The following is a 16,273-nucleotide window of genomic DNA, read 5'->3' as shown; positions in this document are numbered from 1 at the left end:
TACACACAGCCTCCCAAAATGACGGTCTCAAGGGGACAGCACTCATTCTCAGCTGTTCAGGTTCTCTGCGTCTTAAGAAACTCACAACTTTGTCACTTTTAAGATAAATGATGAATGAAAATGGTAAGGGTGGCAGAGATGCAAAGCGGGGCCTGGAATGAAAGGTAACATAAACAGCACAGAAAGCAAGGGCACAGCTACACCAAGATGGAGACTCAGTGCGTGCTTCTTGCTTGTGGCATGACTACAGCTATCCAGGTTCACATGAGATGGCTCAGCATGATGCAACTTACAAATACCACATGTGCAAAATGAACCTAGAAACCAAAGAGAAACCATCACATGAAAAATGGGGGCCACAGAGGCAGGTTCTGTAAGGTTCAGAGTATGTGAGAATACATACTGAGAGTAATCCTTCCAAAATTAATGGAATGCTTTCTAACATAAATTAGAGAATAATGCTTTTTCCATTATTGACGAGTTTCAGAGATACCAAACACACTGCTTATCATGAAAATCCAGTAAAGTACGGATGACCATGAAGATAAATGAGAATCTTAATAATAATTCATTCCTGTGTCCATCAGAGGTGACTGAGTTCAAAAATAATTACAAAGCTCCACATCATCACATCTCAAAACGATTCAAATTACCCTCCCACCAACTGTCACCCAGAGTCTACCTTGACAATATTGGCAGGAGTGGCCCATTTATTTATTTATTTTCGCCCATCTCTGGCTAAGATTTTAAAAACCCAAGTTAGGCTATAAAAGGGTAGCAGTTTCTGTCACTTAGGACATTGTCTTCTCTTGAAACCAGTCACTTGCTACAAGGAAGAAACAGATGGTAATAGAAGTTAGTGACCTTATATCCTAATTCAACAATGACAAAAAATCTTCAGGATTCTTCTATGGCATTAAGAAACATTTTTATCTTACCGAGTTCATTCATTGCATGTCTATGCTCTTCATCAAATGAAAGTTTCATTAGAACACACACAGCAGGACAGATCTGATGTTCAACAGGAGCTGGCACTGAAAAATAAAGTTGACATAAACCATAATGCTTTGTTTTCTCAAAGTAGTGATGTTTATTATACCTAAAAAATACTGAGTTTGCAGATATACTTCTCATGCATGGTAGCTTAGTGAATCAACAAGTATTTGCTGAAGAGATGAATAACTACTATACACATGGAAAGGAAAATACAGGTAAAGGGCTTTCCTTGGTTCTGTAAAAATGTTTACCCCTCACCAGCCTTTCACCAAGTCTGCTGGACTAACTCCCATGTAGGTTTATGCTATAATTCAACTAATAACTTAAAAATTATACTGGTTATTTGAAATAATAAAAACATTTTGGTATAAAACTATTTATTTATAATTTATATTTTCAAAGCTGAAAGGCACATGGCTGTATAGAAATGTATAGAGAAACCTAGTGCAACTCTAGTAGAGAAAGTTTATTATATAGACACCAGATAGTAAATAAAAATTTAAAGGAAAAGTGTCTAAGAAAATGTACTTACACATTTAGTGCTATACATAAAGTTTCAAAACTGTTACTTGAAATAAAAATTGAAAAACCAAGTCTATTTTTCAGAAGTAATAGTATTTATTCTATTTAACTTGTCTGAGAACAGGTATTAAGAGCACACAATACAAGTCATTACATAATTGTGGACAGCCAAAGAAAACAATCCAGAAAGATAATGTTCTCCCAGTAAAGCAACTTATTAATTCTCCCTAGCCCTAGGACAAACAGAAAGGACATTTCTGCTATATTCTTACTGTTGAAAATTTTTTAATTTTAAATAAATTCACCTTTATACCTAACCCTAAGAGAAATCTACTAAATCTTTATAGATCAAGTTCTCATCATCAGTCTTTCTCCTGCTCCCCCAATCAAGATACTGACTCGATAGTCCTTTGCTGTGTGTATGTCTATGTGTGGGTTCTTACCAGGTGAAAGGAGGTCTTACCTTATATACTTACTGCTTTTGGTTCTTCCCATAGGAATGAAGTAACTTATCTCCTCAAGGGTCCCAACTCCCATGATCCCTGCTCCTGGGGGAGAGGGTTTCTCCCTGAGAAAAGAGCTGGGTGGCTGATCACCCCAGCAGCTGGGGCCCCAAGGCCTGAAGACAGGCAGTGAAGTGGGAAGGACACTGGGCTGAGGGTCAGGGGGTCTGGCCTCTGGCCCTGGATCCCCCACCCACTACCTGTGAAGCCACAGGCAAGTCTTTTGGCCTCTCTGAACCTCAGTCTCTTCATCTGTAAAATGAAGATGATAATATCTTCTCTTCCTACTTCACAAGGCTGTTCTAAGGATCAAATAACAGATATAACACAGCTCTGCATCCACTGAGTAAAGCGATATGCAAATATAAGAGAATGGCTTGGTCACTCACAGCTGAAGGAACTTACGTAAAGTCACTTTCCTGAGCTTAATCTCAAGAGAAGGAGAACATAATCGCTCAAGTTCTTTCTAGATCAACTATGCTATGACTGTTTAAGTCTACTTTGATTTTCTGTTATTTTCTGGTTGTACTGTAGTGCACACAACATTTCCCTTTGCTAACTTTTTTTCCTAGGGAAATAGAGAAATTAAGCTTTAAACTATGTGAGCGGTGCAGGTGGCTAATATGAATTTCCCACTCTGATTCATAAAGACACCGTCCTAATTAAAAAACTTTTCATTTCAAAAACTTTTACATTTGCTTTGTCACATGCACCATATGGAACATACTTGGATTTTTGTCCTGGTCCATGCCTTGTTCATGGGCTTCTTGCCACTCCCAACAGGTTTCACAGTAAGCTCGTATCTGTTCCAAAAGATGAAGGACTCGGATTTCACGCCTGCCTCTCTTGTCATCAGGCTGTGAGTGAATGATGTTGTGGAGTGCTGCACTGGCCCTGGCCAGAGCCTCTTTACCGCCCCAGGAATTGCTCAACAACACAGAGTCTTTGTCATTGCCGTGTAAAAGCTGGATGAGGAGAGGAAGACATCCAGACTGTCGCATGGATATACAGCTGTCTTGGGAGCTAGACATAGCTAGCAAAGTTCACGACATATCATCCTTATCATGAGTACCAAGCATTGACAACAATGAATACACCATTTCCACCTGTGGGCCAAATGAGTTTAGAAACAAAATTATGACTTTAATAGCCAAAAGCCAACACCAATGAAGTGATGAATGGGATATTAGCTGTAACTCAAACAAAAACAGAAACAAAAACAAAAATCTCTTTCCAGGATGAAGTAATGAGCGTTATTTCAAAATCCATATTGCTATAATCATTATCACCATCTTCTTTATGAGTAAATATTAGTAGTGGTAGTATATAGTCATAAGGAGACAGTAGGTTCTTGCATACCTAAACTGCTATTATCTGGATCAGTGGGTGAAAATCTGTTATCATAATGAAAGACAATCAACTGATTTTTCTCTTTCTCACATCTCCCCCACCCACCACACACACACACACCTACCAACACATACAGAGCAAGAAATGTGGTTTATCTAAAATTCTTTACACAATTAAAAATTTTACTTTTTAAAATCTACAACCATAATCAGTAAAATGTTTTTTAGCAATTACTATTTACTAAGTACTGGTTCTAAGCAATTGCTAACCGTCACCAGATTATAATATTGTTAAAATTATGATATCTCCCTTATACATGTAAAAGTATTTTCTCATAAAGGGATCATATAGGGATGATCCCTGATCATATAGAGATACAAAGTCAATATTCTTATTTAATTTTTTTTAAGCAGCTGGTAAGCATCATTACTCCCTTCCTGTAAATTCCAAGAATTTACTCAGAAGCAGATCAGAAACAGGAAATAGCACCCAGTCATCCTGTCCTGTGATCAACCGCATTTTTTAAAAGCAAGAGCTACTGTGTGAAAGTTGAGGCTATTATAGAAATGCATCATATCTATAAATTAGTGGTTCCAAACCAGGGGCAACTTTAGCCACCTTGAGACTCTTCTGGTAATGTCCTACTATTTGCAAGTGAGCTGTGTGACACAAGCAGGTTACCAGAGTTCTCTGAGGTCCAGCTGTCTCAGCTGCCAAACAGAGTAATTTACCTAATAGGGTTTTCTTTGTGAAGATTAACTAAAGTCACACATGTATACAGGACAGTAGCTGGCATTCAAAAATGTAGTAAGGTCTTAATATTATCATGCAAAAATCACTCCAAAAGGAAATGGTATTCAAGCTGCCAGTTTTCAAGCAATAGTACTCTTATATATTAAAGGTTTTCTTTACAGTAAAAACTACTCGTGTTGGACAGACTGGGGTGGAATTCTAATTTAATTACCATCTTTTTGGCTTTAGTATTCTCACTTAAAAGAGGGGCAAGAATAACACATTCAAAGGGTTTTGGAAAAGATCAGAGATAGTTTACGTACAAGTCTTAGCAGTTACTGGCATATTAGTGATCCCAAGTAGTAACTATTGTGAGTTACTAAAAGGATTAAGTTTTATATTAATAATATCACTGCTACTCTAAAATTCATTTCTTATATCGACATTAGTTATGTAATGCTTTTCCTCAGAGCCATTATATTACTAAAGTAAAGAAAGAGTATGTAGAATATGCTATGAAAACAAGGAAGTATTTAGATGTAATGGAAAATATACTGTTTAAAAAATAGTCCCCGTGCTCCAAATGTAGTGCTTCAAAGGAGGCAGACACAGACTGCATGGGCAGGTGCGAGGGCCCTGGGTCAGAAAACGCTCTGTAAAGAAGGAAAGCCCAAGAAGAGCTCTGCAGGCTGGCGAGGACCCTGAGGGTCACTGTGCAGCAGGGTGGGAAGTGGAGGGCTGCACCACTGCAGCCAGGGCAGCCAGGCAGAAAGTCACGGGGAGGGGAGAGCTCAGGGGGGCGAGCCAGCTGTGGGCTGCACCTCAGGATGCTTGCAGAGACCTGGCTGTCATTTCTTTAAGAGACTGCGATGATGGAAACAAAAGAATACTTAAGCCAAAATTAAAAGAAGCATGAAGAATGTTTTAGTAGAGCACTCAGAGTTCTAGCGACAAGACTCTATAATCCGTTACCTTGGTTCCCAGATGACTGGTCAGCCTTCAAGGAGCTTAATGTGTGCTACTAGAGCTCAAAACACTGGCTGTTTCATGATCTATTCGTGTACTTGACCCCTAGAAATTAAGCAAATTATAGACAGTATAATTTAGATTATAGATAAATATAGCTAGCTTCATGCTAAGATACTCCAAATGAACTGTCTTTAGGGTAAATAGCTAAATATACCATTAAAGTGTGAACATTTATAACTGCTCAAAATGAGTATTTTTATCTATAAACTTGAGTAGAATTTAGAGAAAGACTGAAGGAGGAAAAAAAAAAACTGTTGTAAAAGACAAAGTACAATGTAGAAGAAACCAAACACTGAAGACATTCTAAGAGTAATATTCTTTCCCAAATCAAAAGGCATGAAACCATATTCAGCTAAATATACACTGGCTGGAAGAAAGCCCCATTGAGTGATGAAATGCTTCCCAAGGCCCACTAGACTTCACACTCCAGGATGTCTGGCTCTAGGTGAGTGACCACACCATCGTGGTCATCTGGGTCATGAAGGTCTTTTTTGTGCACTTCTTCTGTGTATTCTTGCCACCTCTTCTTAGCATCTTCTGCTTGTTATGTCCATACCATTTCTGTCCTTTCTTGGTGCAATGCTAGTCTGTAGGAATGTAAGTGAGTAAGACACCCCCACCCTCGCTGCATATGGAGCCTGGACAGGTTGCTCAACATGTAAACACACAGTGCCGTGACGAGCGCAGGTGTGCAGACAGGAGTGGCGGGCACTCAGCTCAGGATTGTAGAGTAAAGGGCTGTCTGACTGTGAACGACAGAGAGGTGTCTCCTTAAAAAAGAGGAGGGTCAGCCACACAGCAGCTCAGATGAGGCAGAGGCCCTAAGCACAGGTCACAAAGAATGTGTACGTGTGTGTGTGCCTGTGAGAGAGAGAGAGAGAGAGAGAGAGAGAGAGAGAGAGAGACAGAGAAACTGACTCACTTGGAGATTAAGAGCTTCTTCTGATTGCAATAAGGAGGATGGAGTTGAGGGACCAAGACTCAAGATAAAGAGAGCAGGTGGGAGACTTTTAAGGAAATTTTGGCAAAGGGCTGCTTTTGATCTACAGGAGGAAATGAATGACTCCTTATGCTGAAGCAAGCATACTGTCTTTAAGGATATCTAAATACTTTGACTGTTTCTGGTGGTGAGGATGTAACACAACCCGTAAGGAGCCTTGTCTTCTAGAATTCACCACCTTGTGAACTACTCCTGTGGTTAAGTGTAGGCCAGATTTTGTGTTAGGCTTTTAGCGAACAGACTGCTATAGATATGATGAGAAGTCACTTTCAAGATAAGTTTACAAAAACTGTGGCTTCCATCCTGGACACCCTCTCTTGTTCTTCTCTGAGGGATTGCCAGATACTACACTATGAACTGCTCTTTGCAGAGGCCTTGGTGGCAAGAAATGATACCACTGGCCGACAGCCTGGACATCTCAGGCCTGCTAACAGTCATATGGTGAGTTTAGAAGCAGATCCTCCCCTCATCAAATCTTGAAATGACTGTGGCCCCAGCCAACATGGCAACTGCAGCCTATGAGAGACCCTGAACCAGAGGCACTCAGCTAAGCTGCACCAGGATTCCTGACCTACAAAGACAATAAATGGTTGCTGATTTAAGCTGCTAAATTTGTCAGGCAGCAATAGATAACTAACATATTGTTTGAAACAGAAGAGAAACAAGAGGTTACATTACAAAGCAAGGAAAAACCCATGTCTACGATGAAACATGTTCTGACATTCATTTCAGTGTAGACATCAATCACCTTTAAGCTTCAGACTTAGTATCTTTCTATATAGATTCTTGATTTTGGGACACTCTCCACTCTGCTCTCCCAAACTCTCTAGCTAGAAACCTAGATGGATTTATTATAAGGAGATTCCAAGAGAACATTCCCATACCCATACTACCTATAAGCCAGAACTTGAGTCTTGAGAATCTTTCCTGGGCCTTTTTATTATGATTAAGTCTGCACCAACATCCTTCAGAGGGACCAGAGAAGCAGTAACCTGTAAGAAATGGTTATCGTTGTTTGGTCGCTAAGCCAAGTCTGACTCTCTGTGACCCCATGGACTGCAGCATGCCAAGCTGTCCTTCACTATCTCCTGGAGTTTACTCAAACTCATGTCCTTTGAGTTGGTGATGCCATCCAACAATCTCATCCTCCTTTGCCCCCTTCTCCTCTTGTGCTCAATCTTTCCCAGCATCAGGGTCTTTTTCAATGACTTGCCTCTTTGCATCAGGTGGCCAAAGTATTGGAGCTTCCAGATCAGTTCTTCCAATGAATATTCAGGGTTGATTTCATTTACTATTGACTGGTTTGATCTCCCTGTAGTCCATGGGACTCTCAAGAGTCCTCTCCAACACCACAGTTCAAAAGCATCAATTCTTCACTGCTCAGCCTTCTTTACAGTCCAAATCTCTCATCCGTATATGACTACTAGAAAAACCATAGCTTTGACTATATGAACCTTTGTCAGCAAAGTGACGCCTCTGCTTTTTAATATGCTGTCTAGGTTGGTCATAGCTTTTCACCCAAGGAGCAAGTGTCTTTTAATTTCATGGCTGTAGTCACCATTCGCAGTGATTTTGGAACCCAAGAAAATAACATCTGCCACTGTTCCCACTTTTCCCATCGACTTGCCATGAAATGATAAGACAGGATGCCATGATCTTCATTCTTTGAATGTTGAATATTAAGCCAGCCTTTTCACTCTCCTCTTTCACCTTCATCAAGCGGTTCTTTAGTTCCTCTTCACTTTCAGCCATTAGAGTGGTATCATCTGCATATCTGAGGTTGCTGATATTCCTTCCAACAATCCTGATTCCAGCTTGTGAGTCTCCTAGCCTGGCATTTCTCATGATGTACTCTGCATATAAGTTAAATAAGCAGGGTGACAATATACAGCCTTGATGTACTCCTTTCTAGATTTTTAACCAGTCTGTTGTTTCATGTCTGGTTCTAACTGTTGCTTCTGACCTGCATCTCCTTTTCAACACACATTAGAATCAAGCACTTCTCTATCTTCTGGTCCTCCTTTATCCACCTTTCAATATCCACTGCCATCAGAGGCACTCAAATGTGTGCCGAGGGGCCCAAGAAGGACTATGCCTGGCAGTTCAATCAGTACAGCTGGGACACAGTCAATTTCAACTACACTTGCTGGGTACAAATCCCTCTTCTATTATCTACTTGCTCACTTTAGGAAGGGACTCAAAAAACAGTATTTTTCTGAGAAAACAAAACAAAACAAAGTGACTCTAAGAAGTTCACCATAAAGGTAGCAACAGTCTCCAACTCTCTGTGAAACTGTGTAAGAGGGAGAAGAAGCAAAAGAAGCAAGCACCCTCCTCACCTTGCCTTTTTTCATACAGATGGTACACGGAAGTGGCCCAACAGTAGATGAGAAGTTTCTCTTTATTAAAGTACTACAGCTAATTCTACAACCCTTAGTGAATTAATAAAGGTAGACATTAAGTATAAATGCTGTGAATATCACAAAAAGATGTTATGTGCTTTCTGGTGGAAGACCACTATGCTACCTATGAAAGTCTCAGGCATAGAATGAGGGCCTGAGACCAAATCTGATCACATTGCTAGACCCAATACCAATTTACAGGGAATACAGAAGACAGAGAGATAGGTCAAACTTCACCATGCAGATGTTCCTAGCAAAATTCAGACTATGGAAAACTTGAGAAGACAAATAACTTTGGTTATTCAATAAATATACAGCAAAAATCTAAGAGACAAAGAAGAAATCTATAGATTAAAAGAAATTTCAAAGACACACTAACCAATCTCTGTGCATGAACTTTATCTGGCCCTTGTGTCAAATAAATTTAAAAATTATGACATTTACGAAGCAACTGCAAATTTGAAATCTGATGCTACCGAGGAACTACTGTTAGTTTCTTTGGGAGTGTAATAATGGCATAATAGTTATGTATTCTAGGTGTCCTCTGGCTGCAGGACTGCTTTAGCAATTCTGGGCCTTTTGTAGTTCCATAGAAATTTTAGTATTATTTGTTCTAGTTCTGTGAAAAATGTCATAGGCATCTTGACAGGAATTGCATTAAATCTGCAGAGTGCTTTGGGACTTCGGACAATACTACCAAGCTACAGTAATCAAAACAGCATGGCATTTGTACAGAAACATGACAGATAGACACACAGACCAAAAGAACAGGATAGAGAACCCAGAAGTAAACCCACATACCTACAGTCAGTTAATCCTTGACAAAGGAGATAAGAACACACAACGGAGAAGAGACGGTCTTTTCAGCCAGTGACACTAGGAAAGCTGGACAGCTACATGTAAATCAGTGAAGTCAGCACACACCCTCACACCATAAACAAACAAGCCCCCCAAATCCCTCAAATTGTTTTAAAGACATAAGTATAAGACATGATACCATAAAACTTCTGGAAGAAAACATAGGCAAAATAGTCTCATAGTCTCAAATTATAGCAATATTTTCTTAGATCAGCCTCCCAAGGGAAAACAAATAAAAGCAAAAATAAATAAACGGGACCTAGTCAAAAGATTTTTTTCCAGTAAAGAAAACTATCAACAAAACAGAAACACAGCCTACAGACTGGGAGAAAATATTTGATTGACAGTCAATATCCAAAATGTACAAACAGCTCATACAACTCAGTATCAAAAAAATAAAAATAAAAAATAAAAGCAACAAAAATCAAAGGATGGACAGAAGACCTAAACAGACATTCCTTCAAAAGGCATACAGATAGCCAACAAATCATGAAAAGATGCTCAACATCACTGATTACTGAGAAATTCAAATTAAAAATGGCCACCATCAAAGCAAAAAGTCTGGAGAGCATGTGGAGAAAAGGAAATCCTTCTACACTGTTAGTGGGAATATAAATTGGTACAGCCACAATGAAAACCGGTATGGAGGTTTCTTAAAAAACTAAAAATAGAGTTACCACATGATCCAGCAATCTCACTCCTGGGCATAAATCCAAAAAAGATGAAAACTCTAATCTGAAAAGATAAATGCACCCAAATGTTCACAGCAACACTATTTATATTAACCAAGACCTGGAAAGAACCCAAGTACCCATCAACAGATGATGGTTTTAAGAAGATACAATGGTTTAAGAAGTCACAAAAAAGAATGAAATACTGCCACTTGCAGCACCATGGATGGAGCTAGAGAATGCCATACTAAGTGAGGGAGTCAGACAAAGACAGACATTATATGAGATCACTTATATGTACAGTCTAAAAAATAATACAAATATATCTACACACAAAACAGAAATAGACTCACAGACACAGAAAACAAACTTACGGTTACCACAGATGACAGAGAAGGACAAATTAAAGGTATGGGATCAACAGATATAAATAATCCAAAAAATATGTATATGTTACTGAATCACTTTGCTGTAGAGCTAAAACTAACACAATAATGTAAATCAACTGTATTTTCAATTTAAAAGAAAGTATTCTTAGACACAGAAAACAAACTTATAGTTATTAAAGGGGAAATGGGAGGAGGGATAAATTAGGAGTATGGGATTAACAGATACATACACTTTGATATATATAAAATAAACAAGGATTTACTTTATAGTATGTGCATGTGTGCATGCTAAGTCGCTTCAGTCACATCCAACTCTTTGTGACCCTATGGACCATAGCCCGCCAGGCTCCTCTGTCCGTGGGATTCTCTAGGCAACAACACTGAAGTGGGTTGCCATGCCCTCAAGATCTACCCAACCCAGGGATCAAACCCGCAGCTCTTTTGTCTCCTGCACTGGCAGGCAAGTTCTTTACCACTAGCACCACCTGGGAAGCCCTAGCGAATTTTATTCAATATCTTGTAATAACCTAAAATGGAAAAGAATTGGAAAAATACAATATAACTGAATCACTTTGCTGTATACCTGAAACTAACAATGTTAGGAATCAACTACATTTCAATTAAAAAAATGTTATATTCTGTAAATACACAGTGAAGTATTTAATATTTAAGCAAAAAATGATGATGTCTGGGATCTTTTCCAAAAATAAAATCAGAGGACAAAGTATATAGGGTACCTGCAGATTACTCTATTACTCTGTTTGCCTCTGTATATATTTGAAATTTTCCATAATAACAGGCTTAAAAACATATTATTGGCAGTGGAAAAGGTTCTCCTACCATTTCATCTCTTTCCCAGTCTTGTTTGAACTTCATCACTACTTACTGGTTGTCTCACTAGAGATCTGGTTCTAAACATTAAATGGAAAAGCTGAGATCGATTCATAAATGAATTACACATAAAGTTATATACTAAGCAAGTAGGGATCTAGCCCATATAATTTATTTCTAGCTTTCTCTTTTCATTTAACATTCAAGGGAGATTAATCACAGATCAAAAATCCCTCTTTCTAGAAGGGATGTTAGTTATCCCTTCCAACCTACATATATTCATTGCTATTATCTACTATTTATTTATCAGGGACTGTGGGGATATAAAAATGAATAAAACTGGAAAGAATCTTTGTCTTTCTGGAGCTTACAATTTAGTAGGGAGAACAGAAATAACCACATAAATAAATATAAAACTGCAAATGTGGTCTTCAAGGTGAGAAGAACAAGCGAGGACAGCCTGTAATGGGATGTGAACAGTTCAAGCCTCTTGAGAGAAATCACGCTAAAGTTCAGACACACACAAACTGCTGTTAACTGAGTGAAGTGGGATGAGAAGGCACAAGAGGGAATGGGCAGATGGTGTGCAGGCTGCAGCAGAGGAAGCCGTCAAGGGGAAGTCCTGAAGGGCCAGCGTGGCAGGCGTGCTGAGAGCAAAGGGTGACAGACAGCTGGCAAGTTTAGGCAGGAGCCAGGTTATACAGGTCGTAGTAAGGCTTGTCTTTTTCTGAGAATCAATGGATGCCAACAAAGGATTTTACCAAGAGGGTGATTTACTCGTGAAAGATCATTCTGGCAGAGTGGCTGTGGGCAGGAAACCAGGTGAGGTACAATGAACTTCCTTCCCCAAGGGCACTAGGGCAGGAGCTTGATGGATCATATTACTGTGATTCTGAGAAAGTCAAAGAGATTATTTTCAGTTTTGTTAGTGTCAACTGTTTTGTCTCTGGAGCAAATAACAAAAGAAATGAACAAACCCCAAGCGTCTGACAGGTAAAGGGATTTTGGCATAACTGGATCACAGTCTCACAGACACACCTCTTATCTACATTAAGATCTGGAAGTAGCTGTAGCGTCATTAATGTGATTTTGGTTTTTGTCTTGTAAGTTTGTTATGATTTTATCGCACACTAAAGTCTTACATTTTTAAATGAAGCCTATGGTTCTTTTATGGTTTCCTACTCACTTCATGATTATAAAAACTCTATGCTCATTTCCTTAACTTTTAATATTTCTAACAGTTTTCATTTGGGGGACTTCCCTGGTGATTCAGTGATTAAGAATCTGCCTTCTAATGCAGGGGATGCGAGTTTGACCCCTGGTCTGGGAACTAAGATCCCACATACTGCAAGGCAACTAAGTCCGAGGGCCACGACTTCTGGGCCTGCACGGCGTAACAGAAGATCCCGCATGCCGCAGGGAAGAAGATCTCACATGCCACGACTAAGACACAACATAGGTAAATAAGTAAACTGTTTTTTAAAGTTTTCATCTTTGACATTAAATCTAATATATTCAGAGTTAAATTCTGATATAAGAAATGAGATAAGAATTCAATTAAAAAAATAAATATTGAGCTTATTGGCTAGGTGAGGCTTTAAAGGATATAATAATTGAAATATGACCCCAAAGTATTAATAGTGGGTCTTAATCCTAAAGCAAAAAAAAAAGATTTTTGTCAAGAAGACAGAACTTCTTTCTACATATGTGTAGGAACACATGATAATCCCAGAGAACTCCCTAAGTAGTAGACAAAGAACCCAAATGTACTATTGGAATATAATTTTTTTTGCCCTAATTTACCATCTGTAGAGTATTATCCAGTACAATGTGGACCAGTAATATTAAAATGAAGTATATTTTTGTTTAAATGTGGTAAATTTAAATATTTAAATTAAGTATGAGACATTTTAAGCTTTAAATTTTAATGAACTAATAGAACAAATAAATAGTATCATTAAAAGTAATCTATAGGCACTAAAGGAATATTTTATATCAACAGTAAGAAAATTTCCTTAAAATCAACTTAGTTGAAACTGTATTTTAAAAAATCATTCATTTAAAACATAAAATATTGCTTGAAAAAATGTGGAGAATACAGAACACTCCAAAGAAAAATACTCATTAGGATACATTCCAATCAAACTCTAATAGAAAACTGATGGCAGCACAACAAGATAATGTTCTACATTTTAAAAAATTGTCTTCCATAATTTTGCTAAAGATGATAATAGTAAATATGACTAGGGTATTTATTTACTTTTATTTTAATGGGCATTAGAATTGTTTATTTAAATGCTAGGTTTCTATAATCCTGGAATACAACTGAAGATGAAAATATTAACTCTTTATGATTTTCTTAAAAAACACAAAAATATCTTAGAATGCCACAGAGAAAGAGCAAATCTATTCAATGCAAGCAGTAATAACTAGGTCAAATCACATATGACCAAAATGCAGCTTAGTATTTATTTTTCAAAGAAACTCCACTCACATTAATCATTTTAGGCTAAAACAGAGACACATACTTTAGAGCTATAAAATATACTTGGAAATTTGAAAGCTTCATAGTTAAATATAATAAAGAAAAATGACATAGCATTTTAGTACTGAATTCTTCTGGAGATATCCATTTAGGAAGGAAACAGGTCATGTGAGAATCATCTCACTCAGTATTTCTTTTAAAATATTTAAATAGTTAACTAGAAAAGAAATTAATAAAATAATCTATTTACCTGACCGCTACCCACAGTTGCCATGTTGATTTCTGCCACTCCTTGACCTTCATTCTGCCGTTCGGCTTCATGTGAGCCAGCTTCATGCTTGCTCTGAGATGACCTCTGTTAATATGGAGTTAACATCAATACATACAAAAACGGTGCATGCTTTCTCAGCCCACAGCTTTCCTTCTTTCTTGCTCTAAAGCTCTGAAGGCCTCAATGACACAGGTTCACAAAAGCACGGAGCTGCACTCCATAGCCTCCAGCGGGCTGTCAGCTGCCTGTCTCGGTCACAGCAAAGTGAAGTGTGTCCCTCGAACACTAGGGCTGCACAAGGCAAAGGGTTTTCTGAGACCCACAGAAACACCATCCTCCACCAGCTGTGCTCACATCACTATCGGGGACATAACCCAACTAGAGCAAATAACTGTCTTTTCCGCAAGGTCACATGGTTCTGGTATTTAATAGAGCTGCAAATATAGCAGTTACTATAGCTTATAAATACCTTCTATGTAAGTATATTTATACTTACACACACATATATTTTTATATACATCTGCTAATAAAAGTAATATGAAACCAACAGATAAGCTCTTAGATTCTAATATGAATAAAACCAAAACCTTTTCTAATGTAACCACCATCTGTTAGGTAAAGTGAAAGGGCAAGATTATATCCAGTAAAAGCAGTAATTTCAAGACAGATTATATCTAGTACAAAGCAGTCACTTTGAAAACTATCACCACAGAATCAAAGAAAGAAAATAATCAAGTATCTTTTATAGAAACAATTACCAGTGTGCCTCCTCTAGGAACATTATAGGCAAAATTAAAAATTACACATTAAAAATTGTGACATAATAATGGAAAACTATGTTACAAAATGGCTTCCACTGGAATTTATTTAAACATAAAGCTTTCCTAGACCATTTAAAATGTGACTTTAAAATAATTTACATATACTATTTCCATCAATAAACAAGTGTAAGTTATACATAGGCAAAAGAGAAGTAGTCCCAATAATTCAGAAACAAGAAAAAACAGTACCTTGGGAAAGTGATACCACAAAATTCAACAAAATCATCTAAAGCAGAGAATACAAAGTCAGTGAAGAGAAAAAATGAATCAACGAGCACTAAATCTACAAAGATTTGACACTGACATCACTGAAGATGTCAATATAAAAGTAATTATTGAGTATGTGCTATGTCAGTTACTTGCAATAGGGCTGGAGAACACAGTACTGACAAACCCAGGCATCGTTCAACGCACTCTTCCAGATTTAGTCTAGTCAGGGATGCTATCAAATAATGAAAGAAACAACAGTAAAGTTAAACACTTCGACAAGCACTCTGAAAAAAGAGCACAAGTTGCTTATAAGGATATATAACAGAGGGACATCAGACATTGTGGGAGTCAGGGGAAGTGCTCTCTTAGGAAGTATTGTTTGGACTGAGATCTAAAATATAAACAGGAGTTCTAGGAAACGGGATATGGCAGAGGATGAAGGAAACAGAGACCACATGCAAAAATTTAGGGAAATAGAGACCATATGCAAAGGAGCTGTGATGGGAGAAACGTGGTTTGCTCTAGGATATCAAAGAATTACAGTGTGAAGAGTAGAACAGAGAGATGGTTAAAAAAAGGAACTTAATGATTTTGTTGAATTTTAGTGTGATTCTCAGATGGCACTCATGCCCCCACATAACCAATACTCTAAAGGAAAAAGGTGCATGTATTCTGATCGTTTAAACTCAAATTTTGAATGGTCTAAGAAGATGGGAAACACAAGAGATCAACTTGCAGACTAAATATTAAAGTAAGTGGGAGATGACAGTCCTTTACACCCAGGGAAGCACTGATGCTTGGAGACAGAGGTCAACCTGAAGGACTGCACGACAGACTGGATACAGTGAGTGGAAGAAGAGATCTGGGGTCACAAACTACTCTTCTGTTTCTTAGCTCACACAGCTGAATAATGGTGGTACCATTCATGGAGACAGATAATACTAAAGGAGAAGGAGGATTTGGAGGATGTGGGGGTCACAAGGAGGACTTAGGAGGAGACCATCATTAGTTGTGCTTTGGTTACGTTGGATTTAAAATGCCTTTAAGACAATTCACCCACTTTAAGTGTACAACTCAATGACATTGAATAAACTTACCAAGAATCACTATATTTCAGTTTTAGACCATTTTCATCATTCTAAAAAGATCCTTCATGCTCATTTATAGGTAATCCCCATTCCCACTCACAGCTCCAAGTAACTA

At 38.0% G+C, this 16,273-nt stretch overlaps 1 long non-coding RNA gene across 1 annotated transcript in view; it reads right to left on the bottom strand.

Moving 5' to 3' along the window:
* Window positions 1–3,031: 3,031 nt before the first annotated feature.
* LOC136155420 (uncharacterized) overlaps window positions 3,032–16,273 on the bottom strand; it is a 32,814-nt gene continuing 19,572 nt past the window's right edge. The window contains exons 3-6 of the long non-coding RNA XR_010660815.1: window positions 14,019–14,330; window positions 12,045–12,175; window positions 5,076–5,174; window positions 3,032–3,127 (exon numbers count right to left, since the gene is read on the bottom strand). This is a non-coding gene — a long non-coding RNA (uncharacterized lncRNA). The remainder of the gene's footprint in view (window positions 3,128–5,075; window positions 5,175–12,044; window positions 12,176–14,018; window positions 14,331–16,273) is intronic.

This window comes from Muntiacus reevesi, unplaced genomic scaffold (assembly GCF_963930625.1).
Source record: "Muntiacus reevesi unplaced genomic scaffold, mMunRee1.1 SCAFFOLD_57, whole genome shotgun sequence".
In the NCBI taxonomy this organism is placed as follows: Eukaryota; Metazoa; Chordata; class Mammalia; order Artiodactyla; family Cervidae; genus Muntiacus; species Muntiacus reevesi.
Note: the sequence above shows the minus strand (reverse complement) of the source record. Positions and strands in the feature narration are given on the sequence as shown.